Genomic DNA, 12,314 nt, shown 5'->3' with positions numbered 1-12,314 from the left:
AGGAAATTCTTTCCTGTTAGGGTGGTGAGGCACTGGAATAGGTTGCCCAGGGAGGTTGTGAATGCTCCATCCCTGGCAGTGTTCAAGACCAGGCTGGACGAGGCCTTGGGTGAGATGGTTTAGTGTAAGGTGTCCCTGCCCATGGCAGGGGGGTTGGAACTAGATGATCTTAAGGTCCTTTCCAACCCTAACTATTCTATGATTCTATGAATTCCCACAGAAACTTACTTACCTTCTTAGGTCCATGCTGAGCCAAGCTTCTTCCAGCACAGCCCAGCTCTCCCTTGGTCCATGTAGTAAATTAAACTTCACAGTGTCAGAATGTTTGGTGCTCCCTTTCCCCACAAACCTCTCCAGGTAATCTGAGAATTTGATTTCCTTTTTCTACCCAATCTCACTCAGAACACTGTCAGCCTCCCTTCTCCAGCCAGACACGACTCATATTCTCCTCTTCCCCAAATTCTTTAATTTCCCTCTCTCACTCCCTCTATTTCACAAGGAATGAAGCTGCAGTGCCTACCCTTTCAATCTCTTCAGAGGCCTTCTGGCTGAGTCCTGCCTTCCTTCACACTCAGAATACAAACACACATTTATACTGGAGGGGAGAGGGCTATAGAGAAAAGTCTGTACACAGCTAGAAATTGGAACTGAATGATGCAGTATCATAAAGCAGACAGTTCTCCAAGCTACAAAACTAATGCAAACTACAGCTCTAATAGTACCAGAACATGTGGCATCATGATTCAAATGACAACTGTTACACTGAGTTTTGAAAAAAAGTTTTCATTTTCAAATTTGAATAGTCATTCTGTCAACACTTTGGAGTCATGGAGCCTCTAAGACCTCTTCTTCTTGAAAACAGGCCTCTAACAGGACCTAAATTACTCTAGATATCAACAGTATGCTTTGCTAGGCAAAGGAAGACTACAAAACCCCAAATGGTCCTTTACATCAAATCTTCCTGGACTGTCCACTCCTGAACTCTTTCTAGAGGGAACCTCCTTCAACTAATTGAGGGCAGAATTCAGTGCTGACTAGTTTTGGTCAGATGGTGACTGTGACATCAGGCTTGTGCGCAAACTGTCCACACACATGCACAATTCACAAGCACTCAGGCCTGCTTGGTATGCTAGCTGAACTGCTTGTGACCTCCCTCTTTCAGCTAATTTTAAAATAATCAGGTATAATTTCTGGTGAAGAATGGCAGTTTGGGGAGTTTTTAGGGAGACACAAATCCTTACAACAACTGGGCTCAAAATTATTTACTGGAAATTGGCCCAGTGCTCTCACCTCTGAAGTTAACTTCCCAAGAATTTCCTGGGATTGCTAGCAACCAAAGGATTTTGGGATGTTTCCAGTTTCTTTAACCAAACAGGCAAATGGCTTAAGAAACAAACTGGCACTCACAAGTAACGTAGGTAGATGGCTGATCCTGAGGGAGAACTTTCTGCTTTTCACCATATATTTGTATTATTTTCTTATTCTCCACCACCAGCAATGACAATTAAGACTTGATTGTGCCAAGAAGTGGGTTTCTATTGCCTGTGTTTATTTGATTCTTTTTGGAAGTGGAAATGACAGGTTAGAAAATAACAGCACGTAAGAAAGTAAAAAAAACCCACTGTGTGAGCTTTATGTTTTAGATTAGAGCACAGCCCTCATTCCTAACACAGGAATGTGAGCAGCGAAAACGCAACTACACATTTATATGCTGCCTGTCCAGCAATACTCCCTCCACTTGCCTTCTTGAGGAATCAGCAGAAATTGCTCAACCACTGTTGAGCCTTAACCTGTCTCAAATTCTGGGACAATGCCAGAAACTGTCAAAAACATGCGATAAACATATCTTTATTATAAGAAATGTATTGCATGTTTGCTAGGACTGATGTCAAATAAGTGGATGGCTGCTGAAGTTGTTAAAAGACGTGAGGAGGTGGAATAGTTTTACTTTATCATCAACCCTATTTATTGTTTCTGTTCATTTCAAGCTGATGTGATATTCCCTGGTATATTCTTTGCTTGTTTCAATACAGACCTACGTTTGCGAAGTCAGAAGGGTTTCCTTTTAAGAGCACCCATTCCCATTTCCTGTATTGTTGAACTGAAGCTCAGGTTAGTATGTCTAGATAACAAGCCAGGCCCTGACTGCTGCTGACAATGCCTGAAGAGCACGTTCCCATTAATTCTGTATCACTTTTCCCTGTGTCCACTCTATTTCACTACTCTTCCCAGATGAAGTTTGGCAGAGAGGGAAGAAGTAGAATGACACTGCTAAGCTTGTTTTATTGCAAAATATGGCCCACATGCAAGTAGTAAAACAGGAAGCTACAGGTTTAATTCTTATCAGAAAGTCAATTCTTCTAGGTAGAAATCCATTGGTGAAAGAATACATCAGTCCTGTATTACAAATAGCCTGAACATAAACAGGTTTTACTGTTACTGCTTTAGATAGAGAAAACCTTTCTCCCATTCCAAGGGTTTATATCATTTCACACTTACAGGAAAAAATCCCAAAAGTTTTTCAAATGGGACTCAGCCACAGCTGCTCTATCATAAATCTAGGAAATCAAAATGTGCAGTGAGACAGTTTGGCTAAACAACATCCTAATTTTGTTCACGTGAACTAGCTTGTATAAACATTAACAACAGCAGGGTTGGCAAACTTTTTCAGAGTATGTATATGGAAAGAGATAGCAAAGGCAAGAGAAAATGTAGTAATAGAGGAGGCTAAAAGAGGAAGACTGCATAGTACATAGGGGAGCTAATAATGAGAATTAACAGACAAACAAATTTTCTGTAGCCAGAGAGCACTGGAGGGGAGGGAGGGAAGGAGGGAGGGAAGGGGGGAGGGAGGGAGGGAGGGAGGGAGGGAGGGAGGGAGAGAAGAAGGGAGTGCATTCCCCTCAGCCAGATAAAGTAAGATTATCAGCTAATAACGAGAAAAACTTGCTGTAGTCCCTGAAGGTAACAATGAAAGTGGGAAGGAGGAGAGGAGCATTATCTGTGTAACCAAGAAAGGAATTTAAATTTTACAATCCAAGAACAGTTACAGTTATTCCCCTTGCAGTCTTCCCAAATTAATTATTACACTATTTAAATACAATTCTCTCTCTCAAAGGACCATTCCTAATCCTGATTGATTTCTTCCACTTCCTTTTTCTGTAAGATACATACAGGTATCATGCCAGCCAATGGTGGATACTAGGTGTAAGTGATTTTTCAACATATTGCAGATGAACTTTCTACAAACAACAAAGTCGGGATTAACACTAAACCTGAACGTATATACACATGGCATGCAAACTATTTCTTACTCTCATACAACTACTTTAACTGGCAACTGGCCATTCCTAATGCAAATAGCTAAAAAAACTCTCTTCTCCCTGCATTTTTATCACTTGGAAGTATTGTTTCCCAAAGAACAGTGTTGCCCTGACACACAGCTAACATGTGTCTTTATGCATCAGGTATGCATCAGGTGTGCCAGTCCTTCAGGTTGCTTAGTTGTAACACTGCCCGACAGAGCACAACCCTATGGAGCTGGAAGAGAAGAGCACCATTCTCTGTAGAACCTTATTTATAACAGCAATAGTTCTCTTTGCAATCTCCTGACCAAATAGCAAGATTGAGGCTATTTCACAGCTACCCAAATTGGAAGGCTCTGGGATTCAGAGTTTTCCAGCTGCAGTGACATTCTGAAGGGACAGTTGCTTGGGGCCTTGGAAGAGTCAGTTTTATTTTAGAAAAGTGCATGAAATTCTTTCCTGCCCAAGCAAATACACTGATTTCATCAGTTTATGTAGGTAGAATTTCAGGGATGTTTCTGTCCTTGAGTTTGTATCTGGCATTTATATTCAAGTACTGCTGTAACTGCTGCATGTAACTGGAAGCTTAGAAGTCATTTGCGTGTGTTTTCCTTCTACACAACATCTCAAAAGTTTGGGAACTGAATGAATGTCTCTTCCCAAGGGTGCCTGCTGAAACACAGTACACATGTCAGCATCACTTTATGGGCCTCTACCTTCCTCTACTTATTTTGTAAAATTGCCTGCCAAGTCCAACACTCAGGATATAGCCAGGAACACAACACACGCTTTGATGATGTGTTCTGCCTTCCATGATGCTACTCAGACCACACTCACCTACTGGCAAGGCACAACAATGGAGCATCTGCATTAAATTATTAATTCCATGGCCCACACATGAGCCACCTTTGTCTGCCAGCACTGAAAAACACTGCTCCACTATGAACAACAAGGTTGATTAAATACTAGCATTCTCTATGGTCAGCTTGGCCACATCATTATTTCTCAGCGGCGCATGCTGTCAGGATAAACAGGATATGCAGGTTTACACTAACCACTTTCTTCTCCAAACTCCTGCTGCTCAGCAGCCAAATCCCACTAGGGCCATTTCCATGCTGGTCAAAGGGAGGAGGAAAAGGCCAAAGCATGGATGCCTTGAGTACAAGCTATGATTTACCTGGTGGGCGAGTAGAAAGAAATCTAAACATGCTGAATTCTGTTACCAACAATGCTGTGGTTTAAACTTGGCAAAATACACTGGATGACAGTAACTGTGACAGTAATAACAATAATAAACCATATTGAGAGCAAAGAGAATCAGCCTAGCTTCAGTCACGTAATTACAATGTGGGACACCCCATATCTATGTCTCTAGCTTTCCTTTTCTCCCAGGTCAGGTGTGTCTGCAGTTCATGCTCTTTGTTTCTCACGTAGCTCTTTCAGATTCCTTTTATACATCTGATATATTACCATTAAAGTTGCAGTGCCAACAAAAAAATACCAGAAACTGTCTCTCCATTCATAGCTATATTCTATGCTGAACTCAGTCCAAAACAGTATAACAATTCTTATGATCTCACTTCTACCTCTGCTAAACTAACTCAACCTCAAACACTCTTTACTGGTCTTACTTTCAGATACAAGTTAAGACAGACTACGCCTGTGTTTCAAGAAAAGCCAAGAAACCATGAACACCTATGCTAGCTCAGAGACTGACTGCCCTTCAAATACAAGAGGGAAAATCCCTGGGACCACTCTATGTTAGGACTGTTTGGTTACATTCTCAGGTGAAATGTGCTTGGTTAGAGGAAGAGCATCACTTGTGACGCAACTCATCTACCCTTGCTGCAGTTTTCTCTCATTTTTTCTTAGAAGGGGTCCAAGATGACACGGCAAAATCTGTTGGCAGCTTGAGTTCAGTCTGGCTGTAAAGGCACTTTCAACTCAGTAGAACCAAGTCTCTATTGCACCTTCAGCTTTATTACAGTCCCAGAGCATAAATACAGTCTAATTCGCGACTTTCCCACTGTCTCTACTACTATCCCGCAGCAAACATGAGCTGCAGAGGGTCCAACTGATCCGTAGGCAACAGTATGTAAAGCTGTTCCAAGATAAAACAAAATAAAATACTCCCTCTGTTCCAAAAGAGAAAGCACAAGGCCCCAAGCAAAAACACGCACACAATTAATTTGATCTATGCATGGAAATGTAGTGTGCACATGAAAATTCAGCACATTCCTCCACAGCCTTGGGCTTCTGACTTTATGGAAATCCACTCCAATATATTAAATTTTTTCCTTTAGAAAAAAAAAAACAAATCCCCACCACCAACTAAACTGCACAAACTGAATAAAGAAAACTGCCCCATAATAGCTGAAAAATGGAGTACTGATTTAAAAAAAAAAAAAAAGGCAATCCTAAAACTGGCACTGTGGTGTTCATAGCCATTTATCAATGTCACTGTCTTTTCATTGGAAAAAAGAAGAAAGGCAAAGGAAGAATCTCTTATGTTGAGGTACAAAGCAATCACCAAGCAAAAGTTAATAATTCAAACAGCTTTCAGACTAAATTTTCAGACTGAGTATGAATAGTGATCCATATTCAGTGAGAAAATATCACTCCTGTGTTGAATTTTTTCCAAGACCTATTAGTAGATTAGTTCCTTAAATGAACAAAATAAACTTTCTGATGGCACAAGACGTCTAACACCAAGAATCCAGGAAAGTTTTTTCCCTAGGGTATAAAACCTGCCTTTGGTGATCATTTAGGGCAAACAAATGTGTGTGTGCTGTATAAGCTCAACACTTCCTCTCTCATCTACAGAGCACTAAGCCCTCTTACTGTGAGACCTGCATTAAGCATGTGCTTATAAAGCAGAGCTGCCCATTCATGGCTGCACAGCACCTAGAAAAAGGGAAAAACACTTGCTTCCTTTTGCTGAACGATGGCCCAGGTCAGCAACACTGCAACACCAGCTGCAGCTGTTCTGTCTGGTGCATGTGGAAGAAATAGGGTTTCGTTTATTGCTCAACAAAAGATGTTCTGTTGTGCCTGTATGTCTGGGGGTCTGTGATGCTCCTGCTGCCAAACACCTGCATTTATTTCAGACATGTGCAAAAGAATCATAGAATAATTAGGGTTGGAAAGGACCTTAAGATCATCTAGTTCCAACCCCCCTGCTGTGGGCAGGGATACCTTAACGCTAAATCATTTCACCCAAGGCCTCGTCCAGCCTGGTCTTGAACACTGCCAGGGATGGAGCATTCACAGCCTCCCTGGGCAACCTATTCCAGTGCCTCACCACCCTAACAGGAAAGAATTTCCTTCTTATATCCAATCTAAACTTCCCCTGTTTAAGAATCATACTTTATGATTCATATTTCTGTTGTCAGATACTGACCACAACAAGGTAACTAGTGAAAACTGAGAAGTCTGCTTCAGTTTTGCATTTTAGAATTCTTCACTGTATGGCAAGTCTGAATAACAGAGTAACAAAAAGCAATCCATTTAGGTCAATATTAGGGCAATTCTGCATCAGCAAATATATTGCATAATTCAGACACTTTACTCAGTTTTGCTGTTTCTTTCATATTTTTCATGTCAGTCCTGACTCACTTAATTTTATCTGACTAGTCACATTTGCCCTTTGGTTCTATTTAGTGGTGTATTTTATTTATTTTATGATTGCAGATAACATAATCTATAGGTGTATTTTAAAAGTAAGATTTCATCTGACTTGTTCTGTTCAGACTGAAGCTATCTTATCAGCTGAAAAACTAATAGAAGCATTTCCAAAGACCAGCGTTGTGCACCATGCCTACAAGAGCAGCCAGGGGTCATTAGCAGTTTAGTTAGAATACCAGAAGTTCTAAAAAAAAAAAAAAAAAAAAAAAAAAATTAAAATCAGCATTGCCTTCTCAAGGTCTTCTATACTAAAACATTCTCTTCATCTATGGCAATAGACATGAAGCACAGGAGTGAATGTGTATCTTAAGCTATTCTTTCCTGTAAAACAGTTGGGAGTAGCAGTTATGCTGCAGGTCATCATGTCCTTTGGCATTTGAAATTCCAGCTGAGCTCTTCCATGGCAGTGACACCAAGCACATCTTTCTTTATAACAAAATTCATAGCTGAGGTAGAAAAGCTGACGCAGTGAACAATTCTTCCAACACATCTTAGTGCAACCGTGCAGCAGCAGTTATTAGCTGTAGCACAGCGGCCTACAGGTGACGAGTATTAGCCAGTGGCATTAGAACAGAGAGGTGAGATTTTCTTCACAGCAAGAAGCCAGTCAGTCAAACTGATACCACTGAGATTCCTTAAGAGCTACTCCAACTCAGTCACTCTTTCTCTATTGCATGTGAAATTAGAAAATAACTTGAACAAGGGATGTAACTAGTTTAGGTCAGCCCTAAAAGAAGTCCCTTAAAAAAGCAACAGCAGAGCCATTTCATCACTGCCACAAAACAAATTTCTGCAAGCAACCCTAGGGCTTTTAATCTAGATTTATGACTTAAGTGTTATCAATCCCCATAAAACATCTACAATGACTGGAGTTGCTAGATTAAAATAAATTGCGTGAGAATGAATGCAAGTCTATCAACTTCAACAAATGCATGTCCACCTTGCATTAATCCTGAATTTGACTCAAAATGAGTAATTCCAACTTGAATCAGGATGCACAGCATATAGTAGTTTCAACTGTATTTTGGAAAACTGAATGTTATATTCCTGATTTCTTTCAGCTCTTTAAAGTTTTTACGGTTTTCCTCACAGAAGCTGAGTTTACACATCCTTTCCACAGGACATGCAGGCTGATGGCCACCTTCACTACACACTTAGAAGGCACAGTCCACTCCCCAGTAACTACCAGACAAGCTTCCTTTTAACAATCCAGACATGTGGCATCTGCTGTTCAAACTGTACCACAGAGCTTTTCATCTGTATACATCTATTTCTATTCTGATACAATAGCTGTTTATAATGAGGTATGTCTTCTCAAAACAGTTTTATTATTTATAATCTAAATCCCTGGACCAACTAGCAAATGAAAGTGTCATACAATAAAATATGCTGTTTTTTAAGATGAGGACATTCAAACCAGAACATTCCTTGCAAAAACCAGTGACTGACAGGATGCAGTTTAAGACACTAACTTTCACCACCTCTAAGGAGCTGAGGTGATAGCTGTGGTTACATTTATTCTGCCAAACAGCATCACCATGAGCCCGATCAGAGGCAACTAGAGGAACAGTTTCTACCATCAAAGCACTCAGTTCTTTCCTGCACACTGAATTAAAGTTCTCTTAATGTGACCAGAAAGGAAAGAACTTTCATTTACTCTACATACTGCCCAACCTCCTTAGCCACATGATTTGTCTGAAACCAATGGACTATTTGCAGGATAATCATTAGGACATGAACTCATCCCCACAACTGAGCAAGGCAGTTAAGATTGCTCTCTGGGACATATGTACACTGATCCATATATCACTGACACAAGAATGGAGAAGCAGGGGTTTAATAACTGCAACTAAATCCTGTCCTCTGTGGCAGGGAGAACACAGGGTGTATGGCAGCCAAAAATTGTAGTCTGAGTCCTTCTCCCAGGAACCACAAAATGCTGCAGGAATATCCATCACAAAGATGAAGTCGCTGTGGCTTTTCATCGGTCTTTCATGTGATAGTCATAGTGGTACTATCAAGTCTGACCATCAAATACCAAGAAAAGAGGGTTTACCATTTACTTGAACTGTGTACAATATGTAGGACAATTATAAACAAGCTGCTATGATACCTACAGTATAAATGCTAAACAAACAAAATAATAAACACCACAAAACCACAGCAGCTGAGAGTGGAAAAGTTACTCTGCAATGCCCAAAAGAACAGAGGCACGAAAGCGACAATGAGATCATATTCCATACACTAGAATGCACACTGGGGGCTGAGGAGAGATGGAAGAGTCAAAAAAGCAGCCATAGAAAAATCTCAGATTCCTGTCTCAGCCTTGTGATGCTGGGGGATTACACAGCCACAAGAATCATTCAGGAATTTCTGTGGTGCCTTAGCACTACCTTTTGGGATTTTAAGAGTTATTCCTTGCACTAAGAACAGTTTCAAATTGTGTGGCACCTCCTCCTGCTTTGACAGAATTCATGCAACTGCAAAGCAACTTTCTGCAATCCTAGACCAAATGTTATCAGCTTTAAATGGTGTAATTTGCCAGATGGAAAACAGAATACTGCAGAAAAACATAATACAGTTATGTATCAAAATGAACATAGCTCCTGATGGAGTTTTCTGAAGGAGGAGAATTCTGTACTTGGCCTGTCTGGAGCCATAATGACCTGTACCTGTCATCTCAAAGGTAAACCGTCTGCCATGCACCACTGAGAGTTAATCTAAAAGACTAGGAAAGGGCATCAGAAGTAATTTTGACTTTCTATAAGAGCATCAAATATATCTCATTTGGTTTAAGATTTCAAATTTGTTTTTGAAGCCTGACATTGATTTTTCTGAAACCTCTGCATTCCGAACCAGTAGTCAACATTATCTGCACAACTGTGGTTTATACTCTGTGACTTCCTCAGGTTTCTGAACTCTGATGCTCAGCAGTTCATTAAGATTTTCACACACTTGTCACATTAAGCCATTGTGACAATGAAAAGGATCAATGCTGTGCTCTTTCATTACGATTAACATAAAAGTTTCAAATCCACTCTGAAGTGCTGGTACAAATCCCTTCAAGTTAATAATGGCCAGAAGATCTTGTTATTTGGGGGTTGCTATTATTATTATTTGTTATTATTTACTCTCCTGTCAAATGGATTACATCTACTCCTTGGAGACCATCTGGAATGCCTACATTTTTAAACACATCCTGCCTTCTGACATGAATTTGTGATTGCACGTTTGTGTTCCTGCACATAGTGGATCAGGCACACATGCTGTAACAAAGGTGACTGAGAATGCACCACAGGAAGATAGACACTTTTTGTTTTCTTCAGGAGATGTCTGCCTGAGTGCTGAGGATACCTTACAGCTTTTTATTTTCTGTGTGGCTCCAAGCCTGTTACCAGAGCAAACACAGTCCTGGTCATTTACAAAGGGGGTTTGGAATTCTCTGATGGGTGCCAATACCGGCTATCATGCTTTGGATTTGTTTTCTGTGTGCACAGTAATGCACCAGTATTTTGCTTAACTCCTCTACAATTCAGTACTTCTTTCTTTCCCCCACCATGTCCTAAAATAGCACTTTTTATTACCAATCCCTAACTGTCATTCTAGGGAAAAGTGTGTATGGAAAGTTATTATGTTGGGAACATGCATTTAAATGGCTGCCAAAGGTGCACAATTTTCAAGTAATAAGGGCAGAAGCAAAGTACTGTGGCTTTTGGCCAGAAGAAATTTTCACTCAAAAAAAATCTTGTTTCATATACACAATAATCTCTCCAAAGGAATAATACTGTTCTTATTTATGGGACAGGATGGATCTCTACTGAACACTGGCACAAAATTTAAGATTAACTGCCACGAAGCATAATTTAGCTTGAGTTCTCTTGATTAGGCATCCATTGGCAGCTCCTCCTGAACTATGAGGAATAACAATTAACTTCAGATGGAAATATGAAATCTAAATTACTGTTGCTAAACCTAAGAACAACAAAAAGAAGATTTTATTATTATAAGATATATTCAAATTACATACATAGTACCTTTAATTTAGGAGAGTGGGCTCATTAGGAATGGCAGATGTGGACAGATTATGAAGTTTTCTATTTCTTTATATTCCTCAAACTTGATCATGAGCAACACAAGACTGCACCTTGTTTTCTCTCCAAGTTTACATACAGAAAATCTTAAACAGCTTCTCAACTGTATATGCATCTCTCCTATTGATGCAACTCGCCTCATGTCCCACTGGGCCCTTTTTCCATCCAAAATCTACCAGAAATTAATCACCCGTCTCCTGGAGAGGAGAACAGGAACTGTGCTTGAAGCTTCAATAGAGTAACACCTGATAACACAAGCAACTTGGCAAGTAGGCGTATAGCTGTGAGAAAATGACTTTTAATCTGCAACCTGGATAGTACAACTCACTCGCAGAGCACAGATCAGTGGCAGAGAGATGCCAGTACATCACTACACTGATACAAAATACTGGAGATAAAGCAGTGGGGCTGTTAAGTGAAATCACTTGCCAAACAACTTTTCATGAAGAGACTCTTATTCATTCTTATCCTGAGTATAATTACTACCTGATGTATTGTCTCCCTAAAGTTTAGTTTACTTTCCTGCCCACCTGCCCTAACATAGTTGAGCTAGAAGAGAAAGTGCTAAAAACTCCAGGCTGAAACACAGCCTTGCTACATTTTCCTGTTTTAAAGGCTTTACTCAACTGACAGAATCCAAAAGAAAGTTTCTCAGACATATTCCCCCCATGCAGTCTCTGTAAACTCCCCCAAGAACTCAGATCAAAGCAAATCTCATTTAACTGGACAGAGTACATCTTCCACCATACCCTGATCTAGCTCATCAAACAACCCAACTCTTCCCCTTGTGAGCACACAATCCTTCTCTCTTTTACAAAGACTAAAGTTTAAGTATACTCAGATGTACCTGTTTCATCTCAGGAGGTACAGTTGACATTCTCAACTCTCCCAAACCTCCTGCTGCTGTGCTGCACAGCAAGATTACTTCTACAGTCATCACTAGGACAGCACAGCTGAGAAAACTTCCTTTACTATAATGAACTGGCCTTTCCTCTCATTACATTTCTTTGAAGGAGCCACTGAGCAGTTGAATTACCTGGAAAAGTTATTAGCATAATATCCATGTGGATATCCATAATATCCATCCATCAGGACATCACAATTCTACACTTGCTGCCTTATCTGCATGGCAGAGTTCAGCGGCAGCCTTCATTTCTACAAAAGCAGTTCTGAAAGAATGCCGTTTTCTTGCTAAGTAAACCAAGAGACCCAAATGGTTAAGTGGGTACTGAAG

General features: G+C 40.3%; 1 protein-coding gene across 3 annotated transcripts in view; it reads right to left on the bottom strand.

Moving 5' to 3' along the window:
* The window catches only part of GPR149 (G protein-coupled receptor 149), a 110,976-nt gene that overhangs the window by 84,365 nt on the left and 14,297 nt on the right, over positions 1-12,314 (bottom strand). Inside the window, exon 1 of one of the 3 annotated variants that reach the window (XM_061452708.1) lies at positions 4,361-4,471. The exons of the other annotated variants lie outside the window; for them this stretch is intronic. The gene's annotated coding sequence lies outside the window, so the exon portion shown is untranslated. Of the gene's footprint in view, positions 1-4,360; positions 4,472-12,314 lie in introns of those variants that run through there. 3 annotated transcript variants of the gene reach the window in all.

This window comes from Pezoporus flaviventris, unplaced genomic scaffold (genome assembly GCF_033815535.1).
Source record: "Pezoporus flaviventris isolate CSIRO_AGI_PZ_B2104156 unplaced genomic scaffold, CSIRO_AGI_Pfla_v1 ptg000013l, whole genome shotgun sequence".
Lineage (NCBI taxonomy): Eukaryota > Metazoa > Chordata > Aves > Psittaciformes > Psittacidae > Pezoporus > Pezoporus flaviventris.
The sequence above is the reverse complement of the archived record's forward strand: the minus strand, read 5'-3'. Positions and strand labels throughout refer to the sequence as shown.